The sequence below is a fragment of the Lutra lutra genome, chromosome X, assembly GCF_902655055.1.
Source record: "Lutra lutra chromosome X, mLutLut1.2, whole genome shotgun sequence".
NCBI classification, from domain to species: domain Eukaryota; kingdom Metazoa; phylum Chordata; class Mammalia; order Carnivora; family Mustelidae; genus Lutra; species Lutra lutra.
This window is the reverse complement of record NC_062296.1, coordinates 21958548-21972059: the sequence shown is the minus strand read 5'-3', so window position 1 is coordinate 21972059 and position 13512 is coordinate 21958548.

The window sequence follows — 13512 nt, the reverse complement described above, 5'->3', positions numbered from 1 at the left end:
TGGTACATCAGAAGTAATTCCACTTTCCATTCTTCAAAAAAACATTAATCATGGGTCTGAAAGTCATGCATGACTGTTTGCTTGTCACCCATGCTTTCAGTCTGGATTTCCCAATCAATACAAAAGCTCCAACAATATGAAATATCTGTAGTCCAACCCAAAACAGTGATGAATAATGATGGCCTTTGGAAATGGAGTGTACTGGGCAACTACATAATAGAATAACCATTAATTAAAACAAAGGGATTCTAGCCAATGCAGCGTTTGGAAATTAAAGAAAACCACTTAACGGGAGGTAAGAGATAGTTGATCACTCCCATCTCATGTATAAATGTAATAATCTCCCCAGCTTTGGACACATTATAGAAGGTCTTCTAGTCGCAAAGGAACCCAGTGCCCTGTGGTACTGCTTTTCATCAAAGTAGTCACTACCAGATATTTGTTACCCCAAAAGCCTTCAGGAGTTACTCCTGAATATCTGTTAGTAAGGAATTCAGCTGAATGAATTACCTTCATGTTTAAATAAGCATGGAACACCTAAAATGTAAGTACCTTTGTCACTTTCTTTCATAATATAGCAGAAAATATAATGAGATAGTAATCATAAAGCTTTCGTTTTCTCCATAGCTATGCCATAAACTGACTGGGTAACCCTTGGGCAAGTTATTTCTCATCCCTGGTGCTGTTTCCTCCTCCAAAAAAAGGATGTAGGGGGTTAGGTTTAATCTCATCCAATATCCTTGGGTAGGACTACCCATTATTTCACAAATGCACATCCTTCTCTTACTCCAAAATCTTTATCTCAATGATTAAAATGTAAACCTGATATCCAAGCTTCTCCAGGATTCAAGATAACATTGTTTATCCAGTTCCAGTACCAAGCCTTTCTTAAAAACATATTGTCTGTTTGTATTAAACTGGCTGTGAGATGGCCAAGCACACTGCCCCTGCACACTGCAGTCACACCCACCCCACCTCAACCTAGCTGGCCAAACACCCAGCCTCCATGCTCTGCAGCTGTGGCCCACTCTACCACAGCTATTAGGCACACACAATCCACACAGGGGATACTCCTTGGACACCTGGCTCTGGTGGCCAGAGGGGAATTACATTTCTGGGTCTCACAGAACTGAAACAATCAGAGAGACAATCCTTATCAGGTTACCACCCCCAGGGCAACCACCCAGTATTTATTTGAAAAAGGCCTGAGGTGCTTGAGTGGCTCAGTTGGTTAAGCAATTAAGTGTCTAACTCTTGGTTTTGGCTGGCGTAATGATTTCAGGTTTGTGGGATTAAGCCCTTCATTGGGCTCCACACTCAGCATAGAGTCTGCTTGTCCCTCTCCTACCCCTCTGCCCCTCCCCCTGCTTGTGCTTTCTCTCTCTCTAAAATAAATAAATAAAATCTTTACAAAACAAGAAAAAGAAAAAGACCTACTTTATTGTTATGGGGTTTCAACCTGAGGGGCAGCCTTCAGGTTTGTCATACATCAGGAGGATACAGAGATAACCACAGGGAACAAAGGAAAGGAGACACTGTATTAGCATGCTCCCTTGGCCTTGCCACAATTCATTAATAGTTCTCAGGAAAAAAAAAAAAGTTTATATGCATATCTAAAGCCACAATTTTTGCAACTGTTGCCCAGTGACACCTCCATATCTCCTGGTCTAGAAGTCAGCAAGGTTTATGATTACAAACCTACAACACTATATATATTTACACACCTTGAAAGCTGCTACCTGAGGATCTGACTTATAATTATCCTAGAACTAGACACTGTCTGAGAGCCCTCCCAGTGGAACACTGATGGCTTGGAAGCACCCTCAAAAACTGGGACCCATTCAAAAATAAATCAGACAACATAAAAGGTTGAGAAACAACCAAAAGATAAAGCAAGGTTTATTGAAAAGATTTATCTCCTACCCAAGGCCACTCCCTAAAGATAGGCAGAAATAGGGGCACCTGGGTGGCTCAGTGGGTTAAAGCCTCTGCCTTCGGCTCAGGTCATGATCCCAGGGTCCTGGGATTGAGTCCCACATCGGACTCTCTGCTCAGTGGGGAGCCTGCTTCCTCCTCTCTCTCTCCGCCTGCTTCTCTGACTACTTGTGATCTCCATCTGTCAAATAAATAAAATCTTTAAATTTTTTTTAATTTTAAAAAAGATAGGCAGAAATAACTGTTTTGCCAAGACAAAGAAACAAACACAGAGAGTCAAGCTGCCTGCTTCTCTGCCTACTTGTGATCTCCATCTGTCAAATAAATAAAATCTTTAAAATTTTTTTTTAATTTTAAAAAAGATAGGCAGAAATAACTGTTTTGCCTAAGACAAAGAAACAAACACAGGGAGTCAACCAAAACAAGGAGACAGAGTAATACATCCCAAATGAAACAAGAAGACAAGACCTCACAAAAAACCTTTATGAAACTAAGGTAAGTAATCTACCTGATAAAGAGTTCAAAGTAATGATCACAAAGATGTTCACCAAACTCAAGAGAACAGATGAACATAGTAAATGTCTCAACAAAGAGAAAGAAAACATTAAAAAGTACCAAACAGAAGTCATAGAGCTGAAAAATACAAGAGATAAACAGAAAAATACACTACAGGAGTTCTACAGTACACCAGATGATGTAGAATGGATAAGTGAGCTGGAAGGCAAAGCAATGGAGATCATACTGACAAAACAGCAAAAAGAAAAAAAAAATAAGTGAAGATAGCTTAAGAGACTTATGTGTATTGACTTATGTCTGCTGTCATTAAGACAATATTAAGTAGAATAACATTTGCACCATAGGGCACCAGAAAGAGAAGAAAGAAGGAAAGGGGTAGATGATTTATTTGAAAAAATAACGGTTGAAAATTTCCTTAAACTCAAAAAAGAAACAGATATCTAGTTTCAGAAAGCACAGAACAGCCTTAAATAAGATGAACCCAAACAGATCCACATCAAGAAATATTATAATTAAAATGCCACAAGTAAAAGACAAAAATATTAACAGCAGCAAGAGAAAAATAACTTGTTTTACATATAAAGGAACTCCCATGAGACTATCAGCTGAGTTTTCAGCAGAAATTTTGCAGGCCAAAAGAGAGTAACATAATATATTCAAAGCATTGAAAGGAAAAAACTTCCAACCAAGAATACTCTACCTGGCAATACTGTCATTCAGAATTGAAGGAGATAAAGAGTTTTCCACACATGCAAAAATTGAAGGAGTTTATCACCACTAAACCAGCCTTTCAAGAAATGTTAAAGGGACTTACTGATGCTAAAAAGAAAAGGCACTAACTAGTAATAAGGAAAATGTATAAAAGTTAAAACCTCACTTATAAATGCAAATATATTAGAAAGGTAGTAGATTAGCTACTTAACAAACTAATACAAAACCTAAAAGACAAAAGAAGTAAAATTAACTGTAACTATAATAGTGAGTTACAGGATACACAAAATAAAAAGATATAAAATAGGACATCAAAAACTGAACATAGGTTGGGGGGGTAGTAAAAATGTAGAGTTTTTAGAATGCACCCAAACTTAAGATATTATCAACTTTAAATAGACTGTTATATATACAGAATGTTGTAACTGAGCCTCATGGTAACCGCAAAGCAAAAACCTATAATAGATACACAAAAGAAAATGCGAAGTCTAAATATAACAGTGAAGAAAGTCATCAAACCACAAAGGAAGAAAACAAGAGAAAGAGAAAAGAATAGAAAGGAACCATAAAAACTGCCAGAAAATAATAAACAAAGTAGCAATAAGTATATACCTATCAATAATTACATTATATGTAAGATATAAGATGACAATGTAGGAAGACCCTTAATTCACCCCCTTCATGGAACACACCAAATTACATTTTATTTATAGCATAATACCTAGAACTGAGAGCTGACTAAACAGATTCTGCACAACAAAAAAACAGAGAGAAAAACAAAAATGAATAGCAGGAGACACAGAGATATGATAACAAAGAAAGCCTCTACCCATGATCCTGGGGAAGGATAATACTGAGGGACCAGGGAAAGATTCTTCTATCTTTTGGCACAGGAAAAAAAAAAGTCATGATTCCAAAGAGCAACTAGCAATTAATATGTAGCACTAGAACTCTGCCAAATGTCAAAGGAACTGTGGGAACACTCTCCTTAACAGTGGGACAGAAAAATGACAGGTTTATGGTCCCATTCCACCTTAAAAGCTCAGACCAGAGTGGGGTCCAGTCACCACGGCCAGCTTGCCACCTCAGTAACCCCCTGGCCCACAAACCCACTGTAACACCCTGGTCATGCTGGGGCACAAAAGAAATGCTGTAATTTAAAAGAGTAACTAGCATATAAAAGAGCCATCCCTAGAACTCTGACATATTGGGGAGATGCCAGAACATTGTCCAGGTGGGAGAGGACTGGCAGATACAGTCTATGGTCTCCACCTCCCTTGAAATCACATATTAGTGAATAGTCCAGATGTCCTACAGCCTGCCACCTCGGTGATCTTTGGGACCCTGTTCCACACCAGACCCAGCCAAGCCACCAAAGCTGCCATAGGGCAGTGCACATGGAACACCCTGCTTAGAAATCACTACACCACCACCCTTGATGCCAAAGTGGCACAGGAGCAAAGCACCCCAGAACACTCCAGGCCCACACCACTTTTGCTCCAAACAGCTTGCTAGGACACTCTTGATACAAAAACCAGAACCTCCTGGCTGATGCCTGCTTCAGATCTAGCAGACTGCCAGAGTGCCCCACCAGGAACTCCCAGCCCACACATGCATCAGTTTTAGTCACCCTACCAGGGCAACCCCCAGCACAGAATGCCCCAGAACACTCTCATCTGCACTGGCCTCAGCTCTAGCCACCAAATCAAGGCAGCCTTGTGCTAAGCACACCTTCAGACACCCTGGCTTGCACCCAATTCAGCTTCAGCTATCCTGCCAGTTCATACTCATTGTTGAGAACTCTGGGAAACCCCAACTTTCAACCACTTCAGCTTTAGCTCTCCTACCAAGATACATTTTGCACAAAGAAACTTGAGACCACACCAGCATGTGACCACTTTAAATTTAGGTGTACTGCATGATGCACCCCCGGACCTCCCAGCTGTATCCTACCTTGGCTTCAACTGCTCCTTCAGGGAACCCTCTATGCAGAGAACACTGGAACACTCCTGTTTACATCCACTTTAGCTTCAGCTATCCTGCAGAGGTGCCCTCTGTACATACAACCCTACAACTTACACTGACTAATTTCAGTGATCTTGCCAGGGCATCCTGGTGCTCTGAGCATAGAGCGGAGGGACCTCCAACCCACACACTGCATCAGTTCCAGCCACCCCACCAGGGAACCCCCTATAAAAATTGACCCCACACCTCTATTTTTACCAATTTTAGCTTTATCGGACTTGCCAGGATGCTCTCAGCACACAGAACACCAAAACACCCTAGCTGGCATCCACTTCAGCTTTAGGTACTTTGACAATGTGCCTGCTATGCAGAGAGCCACAGAATCCCCTGGCTTGTACTCACTTAAGCTTCAGCTGTCCTGACAAGTGCCCTATGCATAAAGAACCCAAAGATTTCCTGGCCAGCACACCACCTCAGCCCCAGAAGCCCTGCCAGGATACCCCCAATACAGAGCACCCCAGGATCCACCAATCCACTCATTTCAGCTTCAGTCGTCCTTCCAGATTACCCTCAGTTCTTAGAACACTGGGACCCCATGACATGCACCCACCTCAGCTTCAGCTGTCACGCCAGGGTGCCCATTGTGTGGAAAGCCTCTGGACCTCCCATCCCACATGCCACCTCAGTACCAACCACCCTGCCAGGGCACCCTCTGTGTGGAGGGATCCAGGAAAACCTGGATAAAACCCACTTAAAATTGAGCTATTCTGGGGCGCCTGGGTGGCTCAGTGGGTTAAAGCCTCTGCCTTCAGATCAGGTCATGATCTCAGGGTCCTGGGATCGAGCCCCACATCAGGCTTTCTGCTCAGTGTGGAGCCTGCTTCCCTTCCTCTCTCTCTGCCTGCCTCTCTGCCTACTTGTGATCTCTGTCAAATAAATAAATACAATCTTAAAAAAAATTGAGCTATTCTGCCAAAGCTCATTTTGCATATGGACACTTGTGATATCCCAGTTTGTATGCACTTTAGCTTTAGCTATCCCGCCAGGGCACCTGCTGTGTGGAGAAATAGGAACCACACCAATCTGTGTCCACTCAACTTTAGCTGTTGTACACCAAGCTGCCTGCTGAGTGGAAAGAAAGGACCCCCAACCTATGCCACTCATAAAAAGGATGAGATTGTGTCATATGCAGCAACATGGATTGATCTACAAGTCCAGTCTGCCAGAAAATTTATCAGGTACACAATCCACATAGGAGACAACCATACACACCACCATTCCCTCAAGTATAGGAGTAGTTGTCCCACCTAATCCATAGAAACACAGAAAGTCAAGTAAAAAAGGGAAACAGAGGAATATGCTCAAAAAGAAAGAACAAGACAAAATCTCAGAAAAGAAACTAGATGAAATGGGAGATAAGCAATATGCCAGATAAAAAATCTAAAGTAATAATCATTAAGATGCTACTGAGCTGGTGAAAAAAGTATAACTCAGTGAGACCTTCAATAAAGAGACTGAAAATATAAAAAAAAAAAAACAGAGTTAATACAATAGCTAAAATTTAAAAAAAAAAAAAAACACTAGAGGGACCCAACAGTAGCAGATGCAAAAGAATGTATCTGATAACTGGAAGACAGGGTAATGGAAAGCACCAAAGATTAACAAAATAGACATCCAGGTTCAAGAACCACAGAGTGTGTCAAGCAAGATGAACCCAAGGAGGACCACAACATGACACATAATAATTAAAGTGTCAAAGATTAAAGATAAAGAAAGAATTTTAAAAACAGCGAGAGATAAAAAGTTACCTACAAAGGAAAACTTATAAGGCTCTCAACTGATTTTTTCAGTAGAAATTTTACAGGCCAGAAGGTAGTGGCATGACATATTAAAAATGCTGAACAGAAAAAAACTGCAACCAAGAACACTCTACCCAGCAAAGTTACCATTCAGATTTGAAGTAGAGATAGTTAACAAGATATAAGATCAGAGAAGTTTATCACCACTAAGCCAGCCTTACAAAAAAAGTTAAATGGACTTCTTAAAGTGGAAAAATAAAGGCGTAATTAGAAGTACAAAAATTAGGAATAAAAAGATATAAAATATGACAGCATATATATAAAAGGTGAAGGAGAAAGAAAAAGAAAAAAATTTTCTTTTAGATGAGTTTGAACTTAAATGATCAACTTAATATTGAATGCTATATAATCAGGATGTTATATATGAAGCTCATACTAATCATGAACTCAAAATATATACTAGATATACAAAAATAAAGAGAAAGAAAACCAAACATAACATTACAAACACGCAAAAAAAAATTACAAAGGAAGAGAACAAGAGAAGAAAAGAAAAGAACTACAAAACAACCAGAAAACAAATAACACAATGGTAGTAAGTATATACCTATCTATAATTACTTAAAATGTAAATTGCCTAAATGCTCCAGTTAAAAGACATAGGGAAGCAGAACAAATAAAAAAACACCTATGTGCTGCCAATAAGAGATTCACTTCGGACCTAAAAACACTTAAAGACTAAAAGTGAAGAGCTGGAAACACATTTACTATGCAAATGGAAATGAGAACAAAAGCCAGAGTAGGAATAGCAATACTTACAACAGACAAAATAGACTTCAAAACAAAGACAGCAACAAGAGATGAAGATAATGATAAAGGGATCAATCCAACAAGTGGCTATAAAACTTTAAAACATCTATGCGCCCAACACTGAAGCACCTAAATACATAAACGAAATATTAACAGACATAAAGAGAAAGATTAATGGTAATACAATAATAATAGGGAATTTTAACACCCCATTTACATCAGTGGAAGATCATCCAGGCAGAAAATCAACAGAATATGGTGTCTTTGAATGACACATAAGACCAGATAGACATAACAAATATATATATATATATATATATATATATATATATATATATATATATATATAACATACCATACACATTCATTTCAAATGCACATGAAACATTTTGCAGAAGGCTGTCAGCATTACCCTGATCTCCAAAGCAGGCAAAGACCCCACCAAAAGGGAGAATTTAAGACCAATATCCCTGATGAATATGGATGCTAAGATTCTCAACAAGATCCTAGCTAATAAGATCCAACAGCACATTAAAAAGATTATCCACCATGACCAGGTGGGATTCATCCTTGTGTTGCAAGGATGGTTCAACATTCACAAATCAATCAGTGGGATTCTTCCTTGTGTTGCAAGGATGGTTCAACATTCACAAATCAATCAGTGTGATAGAACAAATCAATAAGAGAAGAGAGAAGAACCACATGGTCCTCTCAATTGATGCAGAAAAAGCATTTGACAAAATCCAGCATCTGTTCCTGATTAAAATGCTTCAAAGTATAAGGATAGAAGGAACATTCCTCAACTTCATAAAATCTATCTATGAAAAATCCACAGCAAATATCATCCTCAATGGGAAAAAGCTGACAGCCTTCCCTTTGAGATAAAGGGCTTTTAAAGTCTAAGATAAGTTATATTTTAGGGAGGCAGAAAAGAGCACTAGACTAGGATTTGTGAGACCTGACAACTAGTCCTGACTCTGTTATTCACTAGTTTTGTGACTATAAACAAGTCAGTTGACATGTCTAGACCATAATCTCTTCATCTGTAAAATGAATGTTAGTCTAGAACAGAAGTTGGTAAATATATTTCACAGCTCAACTTTGGTCTTTTTGTAAAACCTGCAAGATAATGGTTTTTTAAAGGGCTGTTTAAAAAAAAAAAAATGACAAATATTTGAGAAAGACCGCAGGCGATCCTTAAAGCCTAAAATATTTGTTATCTAGTTCTTCACAAAGTTTGCCATTCCTCTGAATAAATGACAAGTTAGGTCCTTTTTAGTGTTGACAGTCTATAATTCTATATTCTATCAGGAAAATGTAGTATATGAATGCAATGGAATATTACACAGCCATAAAAAGGATGAGATTGTGTCATATGCAGCAACATGGATTGATCTACAAGACATAATGCTAAGTGAAAAAGACCACATGATTTTATTCACATGTGGAATCTTAAAAAAAGGAATATTTATTTATTTGACAGACAGAGATCACAAGTAGGCAGAGAGGCAGGCAGAGAGAGACAGGGGAAGCAGGCTCCCTGCTGAGCAGAGAGCCCAATAAAGGGCTCAATCCCAGAACCCTGAGATCATGACCTGAGCTGAAGGCCCTTTATTGGGCTCTCTGCTCAGCTTCCCTTGTCAATGATGTTGTAATAGTGTTGTATGATAACAAATTTATAAATATTTATGTATCCAACATAGGAGCACCTAAATATAAAAAGCAAATATTAACAAAACTAAAGGAAGAAATTGACAGCAATACAATAATAGTAGGGAATTTTAATGCTCCCAGTTACATCAATAGATAGATCACCAGATAAAAAATCAATAAGGAAACACTGGCTGTAAAAGACACATGAGACCAGAGGGACTTAATAGGTATGTATAGAATAGTCCATCCAATAGCAGCAGAATACACATCCTTCTCAAGTACACATGGAACATTCTTCAGGATAGATTACGTTAGCCCACATTATAAGACTCTATAAATTTAAAAAAGAGGAAATCATATCAAATATCTTCTCTAATCATAATGGTATGAAACTTGAAATCAATTATAAGAAGAAAACTGGAAAATTAACAAATAGGTGAAAATTAGACATACTACTGAAAAATCAATGGATCAATAAAGAAACCAAAGGAGAAACAGACAAAAAATTCCTGCAGACAAATGACAATGGAAATATAACAATCCAAAACTTATAAGATACAGCAAAAGCACTTTTAAGAGGTAAGTTTATAGCTATGCAGAACTACATAAAGAAACAAGAAAAATCTCAAATAAACAATCTAATTCTACACCTAAATAAAGCAAAGAAGAAAGAGGAGAAGGAGGAGGAGAAGAAAAAAGTCAGTAAAGAAAGGAAATAATAAAGTTCAGAGCAAAAATAAATGAAATAGAGACAAAAAATAGAAAAGATCAATGAAATTAAGAGCTGGTCCTTTTGAAAAGATAAACAAAATTAATAAAACTTTAGCTAGACTCGCCAAGAAAAAAATAGACATAAAATTAATAAAATAAATAAAATCAGACGTAGAAGAAGTTATAACACACCACTGAAATACAAAGGATCATAAGACACAACTACAAAATTTTTTTGCCAATGAAACTGGAAAACCAGAAGAAATGGATAAATTCCTGGAAATATACAACCTTCTAAGACTGAATCATGAAGAAATACAAATTCTGAATAGACTGATTATTAGCAAAGATTGAATCAGTTATCAAAAACATTTCAACAAATGAAAGTGCAGGACAAGACAGCTTCACTGGTGAATTCTACTAATTATTCAAAGAAGATTTAATACCTATCTTCAAATTCTTTAAAAAATTGAAGAGGAAATGCTTCCAAATTCATTAGGATGGAATTACACTGTCACCAAATCCAGATAAACACACACAAATGCATTACAGGATGGGATGGAGCTAGAGAGTATTATGTTAAGCAAAATAAGTCAGTAAGAGAATGAAATCATGTGGCATTTGTCTCTTATAGATGGAATTTAAGAAACAAATCAAATGAGCAAAGGAAAAAAAAAAGAGGGGGCAGGGCCAAACCAAGAAACAGACTCTTAACTAAGAAAGCAAATGGATAGTTACCAGAAGGGAGGTGGTTGGTGGGGGGGAATGGGTGAAATACATGATGGGGATTAAGGAGTACACTTGTGATGAGCCCCAGGTGATATATGGCATTGTTGAATCATTGCATTGTGCACCTGAGACTAATACTACCCATATGTTAAATAATTGGAATTTAAATAAAAACCTTTTAATAGGTCAATATCCTGACTGAATATAAATGCAAATATCCTCAACAAAGTATTAGCAAACCAAATTCAACAAATGTTAAAAGGATTACATACTGTGATCAAGTGGGATTTATTCTAGTGATGCAAAGATGGTTCATTATCCACAAATCAACATGGTATACCACATTAACAAGATGAAAGATAAAAATCATATGATTATCTCAACAGATGCAGAAAAAGCATTGGACATAAGTTATGATGAAAACCCTCCTAATGATGTACTACATATTGGTTGATTGAACATAAAAAATAAAATAAACATATAAAAAAAAAACCCTCAGCAAAGTGGGAATAGAGGGAACATACCTCGATATAATAAATGCCATATATGACAAACCCACAGTTAACATGATACTCAATGGTGACTTATGGTGGTGATCACTTTGTAGTATACACAAATATTACATTATAATGTTATACACCCGAAATTTATATCATGTTATATATCAATTTTCCCTCAATAAAAAAAAATAAAAAATAAGAGAGCCAAACCTTGAAGAAAAAATCCAGCTGGGGCGCCTGGGTGGCTCAGTGGGTTAAGCCGCTGCCTTCGGCTCAGGTCATGATCTCAGGGTCCTGGGATCGAGTCCCACATCGGGCTCTCTGCTCGGCAGGGAGCCTGCTTCCCTCTCCCTCTCTCTCTCTCTCTCTCTCTGCCTGCCTCTCTGCCTACTTGTGATCTCTCTCTGTCAAATAAATAAATAAAATCTTTTAAAAAAAATCCAGCTGGTCCACTTCTTTTACATACTTCGATGTCCATGCCTTAATTCAGGCTCTTCCCCCAGCCTAAAATGTTTGCTATGATCCAAAGCCTGTCCCACCTTTCAAGGCCCAGCTCATTCTCATGTTCTCAAGAACATTTTTTTCAGGGAAGAGAAAAGAAATAACACAATGGTTGAAGAACCTCTACTGCAGAGTTTATTCAAAATATTACAGCCCCATATTGTGGTGGCTATAATTCACCTCAGAGAGCCAAAGATAGCAAAAAGTAAACAAAACCTAATTGTGGACACATTCTACTGTGTCTAGTGTATCAGTGATGATTCCCTGATCTCACAAAAATTTCCACAGACAAAATGGCATACTTTTTGAAATATGAGATAACCTCAAAATCCTCTTGAATTTTGTAAATCTCTAAGAATACTAGGTTGCATATATTTAGTATTCTTACTATATCTCAGAAATCATAAAATATCTGAGTTCAAAGGATTCCTAGAGGTCACCAAGTTAACATTCCCACCTAATGCAGAATCTCCTTGAAATCTTCCTACCTCTACTTGACTTCTACTTAAACACATACAAGGATGGGAAACTCATTACTTCACAATATAGCCCACATATACCTGTAAATCATTAAATTTATTAATCATTAAATGCATAATTATTGGGAGCCAACTATGTGCCAGGTACCATTTTAAGTATGATGGAGAGACAGGAGTAAACAAGATAAACAAGATCCTTATTCTCATGGAGCTTATATCCTATTTGTAAGGAAATAAATAACTCGCAAGTAAGTAAGTACATAAATAGGATAATTCTAGACTGAAACATGCAAGGAAGTAAAAAAAAGGGTTATGAGATAAATAATGAAAAGTAGGAGGCATAAGGGTTAATATGAGATTGGTTGGTCAGGAAGACTTATCTGAGGAGAGGATATTTGAGGTGAGATTTGAATACAAGGAGCTAACTATGCAACTGTTTGGGGGGAAAGTGTTCCATGGAAGAAGAGGAAATAACAAGTAAAAAGGCCCTGAGGTAAGATTATGCCTGATGTGCACAAAGAACAACAAAGAGGCCAGTGCAGCTGCACTGCAGTGAACAAGGGGAAGTGGTAGGCTATGAGGTAAGAGAAACAGGCAGAAGCCAATCAAGTAGGGCCTTGTAGGTCAGACTATTTATTCTAAAAGCAATGGACTGTTCTACTTTCTAAGGTAATATACATCAATGTTATGCCTCTTCTATATGAAGGCTTTTTACATATTTGAAGACTTTGCTTATATCCGTGCTATGTCCTCTCTTCTGTAGTCCAAAGGTAACTAAATTTCTTCAACCATTTCTCCCAGTTTGTTTTTAGATTTCTCACTATTTTCTTGCCCCCTTATGGTTATGCTCTAGTTTGCTAAACTGTACATATTAGGTAAGAAATAAATGTTACCTGAAGGAATGAACAAATGACATACCATGTTCATTGCAAAGTACAGTAGGATAATTTCTTTCACTGTATTAGATATTACAGTTCTATTACAACCCAAGTAGCATTAATTTTGAAAGTAACATACTTCATTTCTCAGTGTATCAACAGTTGGTTTCATGTGTATCAAAGATAACATGAAAGCTGATTTTCATTGCTATATAGACCAGCAAAAACATTCATGAACCATCATCAATTTTGCTTCCAAAGATTCTATATACCAGAAGAACATGGTAGATGGATTACAACAAATGGCCCAAATCCTTTACCTATC